The sequence below is a fragment of the Acipenser ruthenus genome, chromosome 23 (genome assembly GCF_902713425.1).
Source record: "Acipenser ruthenus chromosome 23, fAciRut3.2 maternal haplotype, whole genome shotgun sequence".
NCBI classification, from domain to species: Eukaryota; Metazoa; Chordata; class Actinopteri; order Acipenseriformes; family Acipenseridae; genus Acipenser; species Acipenser ruthenus.
Window position 1 is genome coordinate 26,635,988 of NC_081211.1, and position 12,154 is coordinate 26,648,141.

Sequence of the window (12,154 nt, forward strand, 5' to 3'; positions counted from 1 at the left end):
TCTCGACTTTACACTACAGCAAGTATCTTACTCACCTAGGCACCAAAATAGATGAAAGGCTGTCACCATTTCCAATGGGGGAAACCACACGCTCTATTGACCTTTGTTTTAAAAAGACTGTGGGGTTCTACAAGACTGTTCTCATGATTTAGCGTAACCCTTCAGATGTGTCTGAAAACATTCTGGAGAGCATTTAGCTTTCCTTATAAAATACACTATTTACAAATATATATATTCACATGGTGTGTTTGGTTATGCTGCAAAACAAGGTGGTCTCAGACAGCTAGAGAAACTGACGAGAATTGGACGAGAAACGTTTTAATTTTGTGTCACGAGAGCCCTAAATCATCAGAAGTTAAATAGACATTGCTTTCTTGCAGCTTGAGTTTGCATTCAGCTCTTGCATGCATGCACCACTTACACACACACACACACACACACACACATATATATTTTTTTTAAAGGTTTAAGCATGTTAACATTTTAATCAGCCAGTATGAACATCAGCAGCCAGTATAAACAGATACATTGCTTTGATACTGAGAATGGTATACTAGGTGTTACAGGCTGAATAAAACATCCCTTTTATTCACACTACATGAGATTAGTTTTTATTACAAAGGTGAGTTCATATAAAAACTCCCCCCTCCCGAGGCTCCTACAAAGCAATGCTGACAAGCCTCTTGATTTTCATCTACACTAGCTTCAAAAAAGTGACATGAGGTCACTGAACTATGTTCACATGCCTGCAATGCTAATAGTTATATAACCTAGACCAGAGCTGTCCAACTTTTTTGTTTAAAAGAGCCATATCATTGACATAAAAATAAATACGGTTTTACCAGCCTGCAAAAGACCCAGCTTCAGTATGTGTGTGCTCATTAAACACATGTGACGTTTAAACACAGCATCACATTTATTTGCATTTTGACTGTACTTGCTTCCACCAGCGACTACAGATTGCCCTTGTAGTTTTTTTCAGACCAAACAGTAGGGTAACCATATGACTCCATGTACACTAGGACAGTTCAGCATTTTTAACTCACACCCCAATGCATTCTGGTAAGTGTAGTCCTTCTGTGAAAGGTACCTGAGACAGGTCAAACGTACCGGAATGCATTGCAATGTGAGTTGAAAAGTCTGAAATGTCCCACACTGTCCTAGTGTACACAGAGTCATATGGTAACCCTACTTAAATGGGCCTACAGTACACTAGACCATTCAAATATGTTGTGGGAACTGGCTTGCTTTTCCACATAGTCACAGACTGCAGGCAATGGTTACTGTAAAACCTGGTTTTAAATCAAAGTAAAGGAAAAAAAATTGTCTGCAGTTTTTTTTAAAATTTTTAATTTGATTTCCCAGCACATTTATATCATCCTACTGTTGGGATAAGCCAATGCTGGATTTGGGATTTTTTGTTGGCATTTTATAACATCAGGAAATTCACCTGGACATATAGGGGTATCCCAGGATAACTAAGGATAGGTGGTTACTGTAATCCAGTGTGATTGACTAGTACTGGGGTGTACAGACAGTTTAGAAGTTTAGAAAATGAAAAACGGCCCCTCAGATCAGCACATCACACGCTGTATAATGCCGCCCATCTGAGGCTGCAAGTTTCAGGTGCACACACCTGGCAACAAGTTAGACTTGTTTAGGAAGAATTCTTCTTTCGTGTCAAAAACAAGGTCTGCATCCATAACACAACTATTCTTTTCAGGAGCTGATTAAGATCTGTCCTTTGAAAACTCATCAGTCATACTCGTCACTTTCATGTAAATATTTGTTTTTGTTTTTTACTGCTACGAAAATTTCATCTTAAAAGAAAAACAATGCAGTCTCGGAGAGTAATGCATTGCTTCTAATGCTTTGTAGTGCCTGTGAACGTTGTACTGAAAAATGTAATCAGATTACTGTGATTTCCAATACAAAGTTCACAGGTGCCGCGGTCTTTATTGGTAAACTATCACCTTCTGCAGAAGGTGCTTGCCGACTTCACTTAACTCTTCAACGCAAAATGTATGAGAGGAGCATTTAACATTATGGATGATGTGCCTTACAGTCAAACAAAGATGCATTTCATCACTCAATATAAGCAGGCTGGAATTCATTTAGTTATAAAGGACCTGTTTGTATAGTGGTGTATTCAATTAACCTGTAGTTCCAAGATCATTTTTAAAGGCTCAGCATTTTACGCTTTCTGGAAAAAAAAAAGAAAAACTGCTCTACAGGTAAACTGTTACCTTTATTGGTAAACTACTACCTTCTACACAATGCTGGTGGTGGACTACAGAGTTCAAGTCTGGGTCATTTCCTGTTTCCTGATTTAAAGATGATGTCTGTGAGGAGGTTCACACAGTAACTGCTGGTAAGTGTAGTCCTGCTGTGAAAGGTATGTTTAATTTATCTAAAGGTTGCAATGTATAAATGGCAAATGAGTCAGCCTTAATACAGCTTTACACATACTATAAATCTGTGCTGGGCATGTATACTCAGACAGTGTGCAAGTGGAACAGGGTGGAGGCTGGGCCTGGCCATCTAAACCGTAATGCAAAAGAGCCGGGCTCGCCTGCATTTGTGGTTTTAAAGCTTTTAACCTCATTTCATCTCACCGACAGGAGACAGGATCTGTAACAGCAGTGCATCACACAGAGCTGCCCGTTACACTCGTCCCCTCTTTAACCTCGATGATCTATGCGATCCGAGTCACGGCTGGGCTCTTCAGCATTGTAGTTTACGCTCGCTTGCACGGCGCATTCCCAGCCTCAGCCCTGTTACACAAGCAATTTCCACTGGCAACATGCCATTCCATTTAAAAAAAGAAAAGCTTATAGGTTACAGAGAAACAGCTTTTCCCGTAAGCAGCTGGCAAAGCCAGTTTTACAACTGCGGCAGTTCCTGGTATAAGCCTGTTTGCATTCACTGTGATCATAAAGATGGCACTGTGTTTGGTATGATAGTATGTTCAATTGTTATGAGTCCTTTAAAGTGGATATAAAAACATGGACACGTACTGCAACATGAGAAGCAACTAGCAGCAATACATTCTGCAGAATTCCACACACTATGCTGCAGCCACTTTGTATGGCATCAGATAACCCACACAAATATGTTAGGCAGGCCAGCACAGTAACATGGCATGGTACAGAAGCTGCGGCTGTGGAGATGAGCTGTTGTTCGAGCCTTATAAAAAGTTTCTTATAGTAAAAACATAGCAAAGTGTAATAAAGCACAGTGACAGCACAGTAAAGCATAGAGTGGTATGGTAAAGCACATTAAAAAACATGGCAAACCAGGGTAAGCCATGGTAAATGTGTAGCATAACTATGGGAAAAGCATAGTGATAGTGCAAACATGCAAATATACAGTGGTAAACTTGTCTAAGGATCTCTACTCTCTGATTGATTTCAGAAGGGATGGGGAATGCTACTGTAGAACATCAATAGTTTGACTTGCCTTATGGAGTCAGTAGGAGTGACCCCTCTATACAAACGTGCACACCTGTTTGGCTCAATCCACGCTGCAGTGCTGGACTGGAGGCATCATACCTGCTGTATTTATCCCCCTCCTCTCTGGCTCTCTACTGACCAAGGCAGTGACCGTGCATATATTTCATTAAGAAAAAGAATCTTCTGACATGATCAGCCATTTATTTGAAATCACTTTTCCAGTTTTCTACTCACGTGTGAGACCTGAGTTTTAAATCAACTAGCACAAGATCAACATCTGATCTGCTGATCACAGGACAGCAGCAGAGGGAATGCAAGCAGGTTTTTAGAGCTCTGAAGAGCAGCATTCCACTCAAACTTCTGATACCTACAATTCCATTCACTGGCTTACTTTACGCAGGTCTTCAGCCGTTCATATAAAACCGACAGATTGTTTCATGTTATGCAAAAGCCCACGTCTGGCATTCATGTACAGCAGCTATTTGAATTTAAAATGATCATGCTCATAAAAGTATACCAAAATACAAAGGATAAAAAGTATGATACAGAATAAACAAACATGATAAAACATGATAAGCACCTGGGGGGGAAACTAAGAAAGAAGGGCATTGTAAAATTGAGAGATGACCTCCAACTTGATTAGACTATTACATTTTTTTTTATATATATATAAAATTCCCAAGAAAACAGCTGTACTTTTTATGAGGGGGTACAATAGTTACATGCAAAGTAACTTTGTGAGAATCTTATGTTCTATTGCATGCACAGTTTTGCAATTGTGTTAACTGCTTTAATGTTGTGATCAAAGTTATACAATGCAACACAATGTGAAAAAATAAAGAAACACTTCTAGATCATCTTTCATGGAGAGAAATCTCAAGGCACTGTGTGGTAAACAGATAAAAGAATACTGAATTGCAACAAACCAAGTCCAACTGGACGGGTTTGCATAGCAATAACAGACGCCATACGCATGGCTAAACAGGTATGTTTTTAGTTTACACTGCCAAGAAACCAAGGTGCAGTAAGATCACGCACTTTCCATACAGAGCCTCGTTTCCTTTAATAGTGGATAACTTCCTTTCTGCATCATTAAGTTTGCAACAGTTTATTCTTCCCTTTATAGTTCAAATTGCTATTCAGTCCCCTTTTAGGTTGTGTGTGCTAACATATTCTGAACAGGCAAACGTCACCCTTTGTTTGAACGCAGAGCAAACTTGGCAACGTACTATACCCTATCACAGGCCTACGTACCTTTATAAAACATTAATGCGGCTATTCTGTAACAAAAGCTTGACACCAATAGTTAAAGCATCTTTCAAAAGGGTTACCTTTTACAAGAGTAGGAACAAATTGCCAGGCTATGGGTGACTGTGAAGGAAGACCCTGGTCAGTGGCAGACAGGGAAGTGCAGTGGTAGGCATGGCAGTTCGAAACAGCAAAGTGTCTCTCTGGAGGGTGTTATCTGGCTAGACTGGCTGCAGTTCTTCATGTTTTACATGCACTCTGGAGGACAGTGGTTGGTCGGGTTGTTTTGTATGTGTGTTTTGTTTCTGTCCCATTGCTTTTATTTGTTATCTGCAGCCCTGTAAATCACGGTGCGCAATGCAAACAGCTGCTGTTCTTTGCATTTATACTATACCAGATAAAACTAGAGGTCACTGTCACACAGGCAACATAGGTTACACACAGTATAAGGCTTTTTGAGAAATGTTTGACCTTCATGGCAAATCAGTTAAATTAGGCACAACCTTAGTTCATATTAAATACTGTACAGGTCCATCCAAACATAAAACAGAGGTCCATCGTCCATTTTCACCTTTCTTCTAGGAAGTACAGTAGTGTGCTAATCTGGATACATTAATGCAGAATTACACCGCAGGTCCTACCTCGGACTCTACTGAAACAGTGCAGATGCTGTGGTGACACTGTGGAATTGCGTCAGGCGACATGGTTCTAGTTTTGGTTGTTTTGGTCACGCTCCACGTGAGTGCATGCGATCTTAGCTATCCTTTGCTTACATGGTATTGCATTGTAAAGCAGCCACAAAAATAAATAAATAATTAAGAGCAAGCATTTATCATCCGCCGATAGCATAACAAAATACATTTGTGATTAGCAGCATTGTTCTGAGGCCTGAACAGAATTCCATAAAATGGGTGGTGGTGATGTTAACACATTACGATTCATTGATCAAGAGTGCCAAAAATCTGCTGGGATACTGTTTGGAATCATCTATGCTGTGCCTCCAAAAACCCTAATCACCAGCTGATCCATGTTGTAAAAATACGGGGGTCTGATCAGCATTTCAAATCTGTCCAAGCTGGTACTGTTTGTTAGAAACGCTGAAATTGTAAACGCTTCTCTTTGAATTCCTCAGGAAGCTCATGACGCTTCTTTGAAAATGGCTGCCTGTATGTCATGGATGATTCGAGATCGGGAAGTAATGTTTTGGTTCATATTTTCTCGGCAGTCAGTCATGTTGCTGTTTGTCTAGTCATGTCTTAAGCTAGAAGGAATACAGTATTTTAACAATGAGAACCGATTAATAAAACACTGTCATTAACCCGTTCCGGCCTAGAACCATTATTTTTTTATCACAAAAACAGTCGGAACAGTCACCTTTAATTTCCCATTCTGTGCAATAAACAGCTTTATTACTAAAACTACCCAGAAGCTGCATAGGGGACGAAAATGATACAGCTGACACGTAACAAAGCTATGTAAGTAACATACTGACAAAAACTGTCTGAAGTGTTCATCAATCTTTAATTGCCCATTCCCGGCATGAAATGGTTTAATATATTAATTGAACTCCTGCAAATTCAAGAATAGATATGAAAATCGTGTGAATGATTTGAGGGGATGCTCACTGATTTTTACTGTCTAGCAAACCTCACACTTTACACAGTTTCAGTCTTGATAGAAACATGTGCAAAGAGACCCTTTTCTTTGCGGCACCAGCATTATAAGATACTTGATAGATGTACAGTTGTATTGGTAAAACAGCTCTTTATATTCTCCAGCTGGCATTAAGCCTGCTACTTCTGTATGACAAACAATGCCTTCAGAAAGCCTGATTTCCTGGAAATGCATTAGCAGCAGTTTAAGCATTTCTGCAAGAGAGCTGATAACTGGAGTAAAACATTTAATTAATGTTTAAACTTTTTCAGGTAATAGGCTGCACAGTCAAACAGGTGTGTGTGTGTGTGTGTGTATGCGGTGAATTTTACAAATTCCTTGCTGTTATGTCTATTGATATAAGAAATTATTTATTTTAGCATACTTTAATGACTACCCACTTATTTTACCCTAACTGAATAGCTGGTGGGATTAGGCAAGATGGAATCTGATACCTTTCTTTCTCTGGTTATAAAGTTCATATTTGGGAATTGCTTAGCGCCTCCTTCAAACGGTTCTCTTTCAGTCCATATTATCAAATAGATATATGTCTTATTTAGGTTCTTTGATCTCTGTATGATGCTGCTGATTAAATATGAACCACATGTTTTTACCGTGCTGTTTGTACTTTGGGATTGTCCTTTTTAATGTTTTTCAGACCCCCTTGTAAACGAGTCCTCGGTCTCAATGGGTAAATCTCCTGGTTAAATAAATAAATAAATGTAAAGAGAAGAGTCATGTTCACAAAGAAGGTTGTTGTGTTCTCAGGTTTTCGACTCAAACCACAAACACTACAAGCTACGTTGGCTGTGCTCCAAAGACTGTTAGCCCTTGAAAATAAATACCCAATTTCCGCTCAAATAAAAAAAGTATGGCGGCTGAAAGGAACTTTTTTTTTTAAGCTGCACTGGGGGGCACGAAGACTTTGCTAAAACGTGTTAAGAAGAGTGATACTGCCTTCTACAGGACAAGCTAGGTACTGCTAATACTCTCTTTGTTACTCTACTATCAGCACTCCTATACCCAACCCTATAAAATGTTGACTTCAGTGACGGTTAAACGAGTGTGACGCATATCTGATTATTTCATTTTTGGCCCGTTCCAACCCTTGCCCGTTTTTCAGAGAACACAAAAAAGGTACAATGTCAAAAGTACATAGCTGAAAGGACTGTGTTTTAAAATAAGTAGACTTCCATTTAGATGTACTGTAGTTGGTTTTGTTGGTACAGTACTATATTTTCAACAGAAGTATTTTAATTCAGAATGATATGATTCTGAAAATATCACTTGCCAAAAGAGACGACTGTGGCCACGTGAACTGTAAGTGTAGTACATACTTTTAAATCCAGTACGTATTGTAACAGTATGTAAAATTACCCATTAATGACCCAGCAAAATTAAATCAAAATGTTACCCATGCACAGAACTGTGTAAAACATAAAAGTAATCCAATTTAGCAAAAAACACAGTTTCCAGATTTAAAACAGTATCCAAAGTCAGTATTCAAAACTGCAGAATATAGTGCTCGATAAGGGCCTAATGTCACAGTTCACTTGCAAATGAAAATGCACAAAAGCATTTCTTGCTCTTATTGTATTACTTGTATTGTAACACTTAATGTATTTGCTTACGATTGTAAGTCGCCCTGGATAAGGGCGTCTGCTAAGAAATAAATAATAATAATAATAATAATAATAATAATAATAATAATAATAATAATAATAATAATAATAAAAGCAACACAGGTTTAAAAAAAATAAAAATACATCACAGTATCTAAAACTGTTTAATTATTAAGAGTTTTACATTACAGTAGCTGGTCTCGTTTGCTCTGTTGATGCTGCATTTTCGTCAGGTTAAACTAGAGGAAGTGTGTGTGTCACTGCACAATAAAAACAGACTGATTTGCGCCTTCGAGAAAAAAAACTGTGGACTGTGACGAATAAATTGTAACACTGAAGAGATGGGCTTTGTATCAGAAAACTGGTGACGGAGTCGGAAATCATATGTGCATTAACTTGTTACATATATATATATATATATATATATATATATATATATATATATATATATAATGGGAATTGATTTCTTAATAAAAGGACGGTAAAACGCAACTGACGTGTATCTGAGTGTCCTATATCCGAGTGCTGACTGTATTCAAATATCTCAACAAACACTGCTTGACTTTTTAAACTACTTTGTTTGTATTCATTCATGTAACAGAATTTATAAATGACTGTATCAAAAAGGTATCATGTAAAATAAACCCCAGGCATAAATACCAGACTAAAGAAACATTCGACTGTAGAGTGCTTCTCTATTTTCTTTAATATGCAATGTAATAGGGTACAAGTTTTTTTTTTTTAGTTTTTTTTTACCTAAAATAAATCAATATTTTCAGAATTCTATCAAAATAAGAAACAATAACACTGGAGTGGGTGAAAGTCAGCATTAAGCAATGACTTCCATGTATGACAAACACGTGGAATGCTGATGGAAACAGCAGCGTCACTGCATTACAGGGGAGGGAATGAGCCTGAAGACCTCAAAAAGTACCCTGGCCCGTGCACAAAACAGCCCTGCTTTCTTTAAACAACACGCTGTCATTTATGTAACAGTTTAGAGATCATTTCACCCTCTTTGCCATTTGATTATTTGAACACCCACACAGTTACACACAAACTTTTATGTTTTCCAAAAGCAAAATTGTAACTTTTTTTTTTTTTTTCCTACAGTAATTCTGGAAGTTTGTCAGCGACTGAACGAAAACCTGAGCTGCCAGATGCAAAACAGGAACCAGGATAAACGTCGAGGGCGGGAGCTGCAGTGTTGTGTTTCTGAGGAAACCTTGTGACACAGAGCCAAGGCAGAGCAGCAGCTGCCAAAACACAGGAGGCGGGATTTCAGAGTTCACCCGAGGTGATTATAGGCTGAAATAACATAGGTTTTAATACTATTGTAATGCATCTGTAGTTGTTAATTGATTCAGTCCAGCACAGGTAATATTGTGTAACTTTTGTGATTGTAAATGGATACATTTTATGTGGAGGTGTGACAGGGTGAAAAGGGTCTCCAATACTTGGTACCAAAAGTGGGAACAGACAGTCAAAATTTTAAAATGACTTAAATGCATTTATTATTTCATTAGTTATTAACTGTGCAAGGTATTAATTTATAGAATAAGTAAGTCTGAAGATAAAAAAATGCCATTTTCAATTGACACACAGTTTTATTCAATGACCAGCCTTATATTCTTCATCTTTAGTTTAGTGAACCGGACATTTCAAATCTACTGATGTAACAATGTTGGAAACCAATGAGAAAAATGCTCAGGTAAAACAGATTCCAGCTTTGAGAAAAACTGAAATGGCAATAAAAAAATAAAAATAAATTATGAAAAGTATGTACATTTTCAACACAAACTGCTGTTCCTATGTTATACATCCTGAAAAACACAACACAAGCAGCGTATTTTAAAAGTTTTTAAAATGAATTTTCAGTAAAACAACACAATGAAAACCAATGTAACAAAGGAGTTTCTTAATTCAAGGTACATGATGACCGCACCAGTCATGTCACAAATACCAGGGTTTGTTCATGACATGTGCTCTAAGATTCTTAAATATAGGTCAAGTAAAAATAATGCACTTACTGCGTGTGTGTGCGTGCGTGCGTGCGTGCGTGCGTGCGTGTAACGTACCAAACATTTATCTTAATAAAAGTTTCAAAATAAAGACAAACTTAAACAAATGCTGGCTCAATTTGCATCGGTCATCTTTGCAGTCTCAAAGAAGCCAAAATCAGACATGAAGTATTCAAATTGGATTCTGAACCTTTCATTTGAAATGCCAGAAAAGTGTCATCTGTTTAAATACAGTATCAGTATTTAATTAGTGACATAATGTATGCACTGTAATTATTATACTTTTGCAAAATTTCAAAAATATCTAGGTACATTTTGTTAAAGTGGATGTTTTTTTTTTTTTAAATTCTAACCTTAAACCTGAAGCAGTAACTCATACATATGCATTCACCAACAACCTATATATATATATATATATATATATATATATATATATATATATATATATATATGAATAATAAACAAATATTTCATAAACTCTAATATGATGTTCTTAAAGTTCAAGTCACATTTTATTTTGCAAAGAAAGTAATTAAGCCACAAGCATTTGCTGTCAAAACAGAAAGTGAAAATAAAAAGTACTGGTTTTTTTAAAATACATGTATATAAAAACATATTTATTTACATGATCTTTCAAATTATTTTGCAACAATGTAACACTTTATATAGTTTAATGTTACGAAGTATAATATATTAAATTGCTTTTATTAAATGATTTGTTTACGCTAAGTTTTACTTTCGAATTCATCTCTAACGGAATAACTAGATGGTAAACACATCTGTGGAATAGCATTTATATAATCTTTGCTCATTTGTATTGCTCATGCTTTCACATCTGTAGCCTAAAGCTGTCAAGACCAGTACAATGGTTCTGACCAGTACAATGGTTTCAAACCCCATTTTGTTTATTTTGCATTTATTCTGCATACAAATCCATTACACTTGTATTTATTTTGAAATAACATATAATCTGACTTACCTTGTTAAAAATAAATCAAATTGATCATTTTTTTTGGTAGACAGAACCTCCAATAAATCCAATTTAAAAGCTTAAAATCCATTAGTTGAAATGCATGTGGCTTGTCTTTCTGTTCCATACGCAGTAGACAGTTAATTTTACTTTCACTTTTTCTTTCAATGCACTTCAGTAAAGGGGTGGGGACAGGCTTTAAACGAGTGGCATACTATAAACACAATAACACAAGTGGGTATGGCAGGAATGGATTTATTTAATGTTATCAGTGTTCTGTAACAATGCCATTCTTGCCAGGTACAATTTAATATGGTATTAAAAATGTCATTTATATATATATAAATGCTTCATATATTCAGAAAGGGCCTCATTTTTATAGACATCTTTAAACCATAAATAACCATCATGTAATATATATCATTTTAAAAAGGAAAACTGCTGTGTACCAAAAGGTGCAAAATCAAAAAGAAAAAGGTAACGTAGGTACACAAAAATGTGAGTAATTGATAAAAAAAAAAAATACATTATTTAGCTGGATGGGAGAAAATGGATACATTACCTTTTTCCTTTATATATAAAGACCCTTTTTTTGTTGTTGTTTTAATTTGTCCACTGTTCCAGGGCTTTGTGGACTCTTTGGACACCCCTTCAAAACTGTGACTTAAACCTTCCTCATTTCAACACTGGACACCTAAGAAAGTTTAAAAAAAAGTTTCACTGAACATTGAGTCCATCAACAGCCTTCTTCAAATTGGACAGCGCCTCTTCGGCGAGTTCCGTATAATCATGGTAGCTTCGAGCACCAACTTTTCTTTCATGCGTTCTAACCATTTCTACCATCTCTGAAATCTAATGCCCTTCAGCTGTAAGAATTTCATAGTTTGAAATTCTTATCGCGAGGTTTAATGTTAACACCCTCACATGATCAGTGATGAGATGAAAATCACAGATATGCGTTATAGTAACGTTAGTACATATCAAGGATAGTAATGATTTTCATTATCCTTGGTACATATGCGGAACTATTTCTGTCCAGAGTTACCCCAAAGAAGTTTGTATAGTCATTTTCACTCCTCGCACAAATCATACAAAAAAGGTAGGTAAACCCAAGAACAGAATAAAACTAAACATTAGAAAGAACCAGGGCTTTAAAATGATGTATAGTTTGTTTATATTTAAAAAGTA

The 12,154-nt window shown here is 36.6% G+C and overlaps 1 long non-coding RNA gene across 2 annotated transcripts in view; it reads right to left on the reverse strand.

The window, feature by feature from the left end:
• Positions 1-11,110, reverse strand: part of LOC131699660 (uncharacterized) — a 47,348-nt gene extending 36,238 nt beyond the window's left edge. For both annotated transcript variants that reach the window (XR_009308248.1, XR_009308247.1), the window contains exon 1: positions 10,976-11,110. This is a non-coding gene — a long non-coding RNA (uncharacterized LOC131699660). The remainder of the gene's footprint in view (positions 1-10,975) is intronic.
• Positions 11,111-12,154: the final 1,044 nt, after the last annotated feature.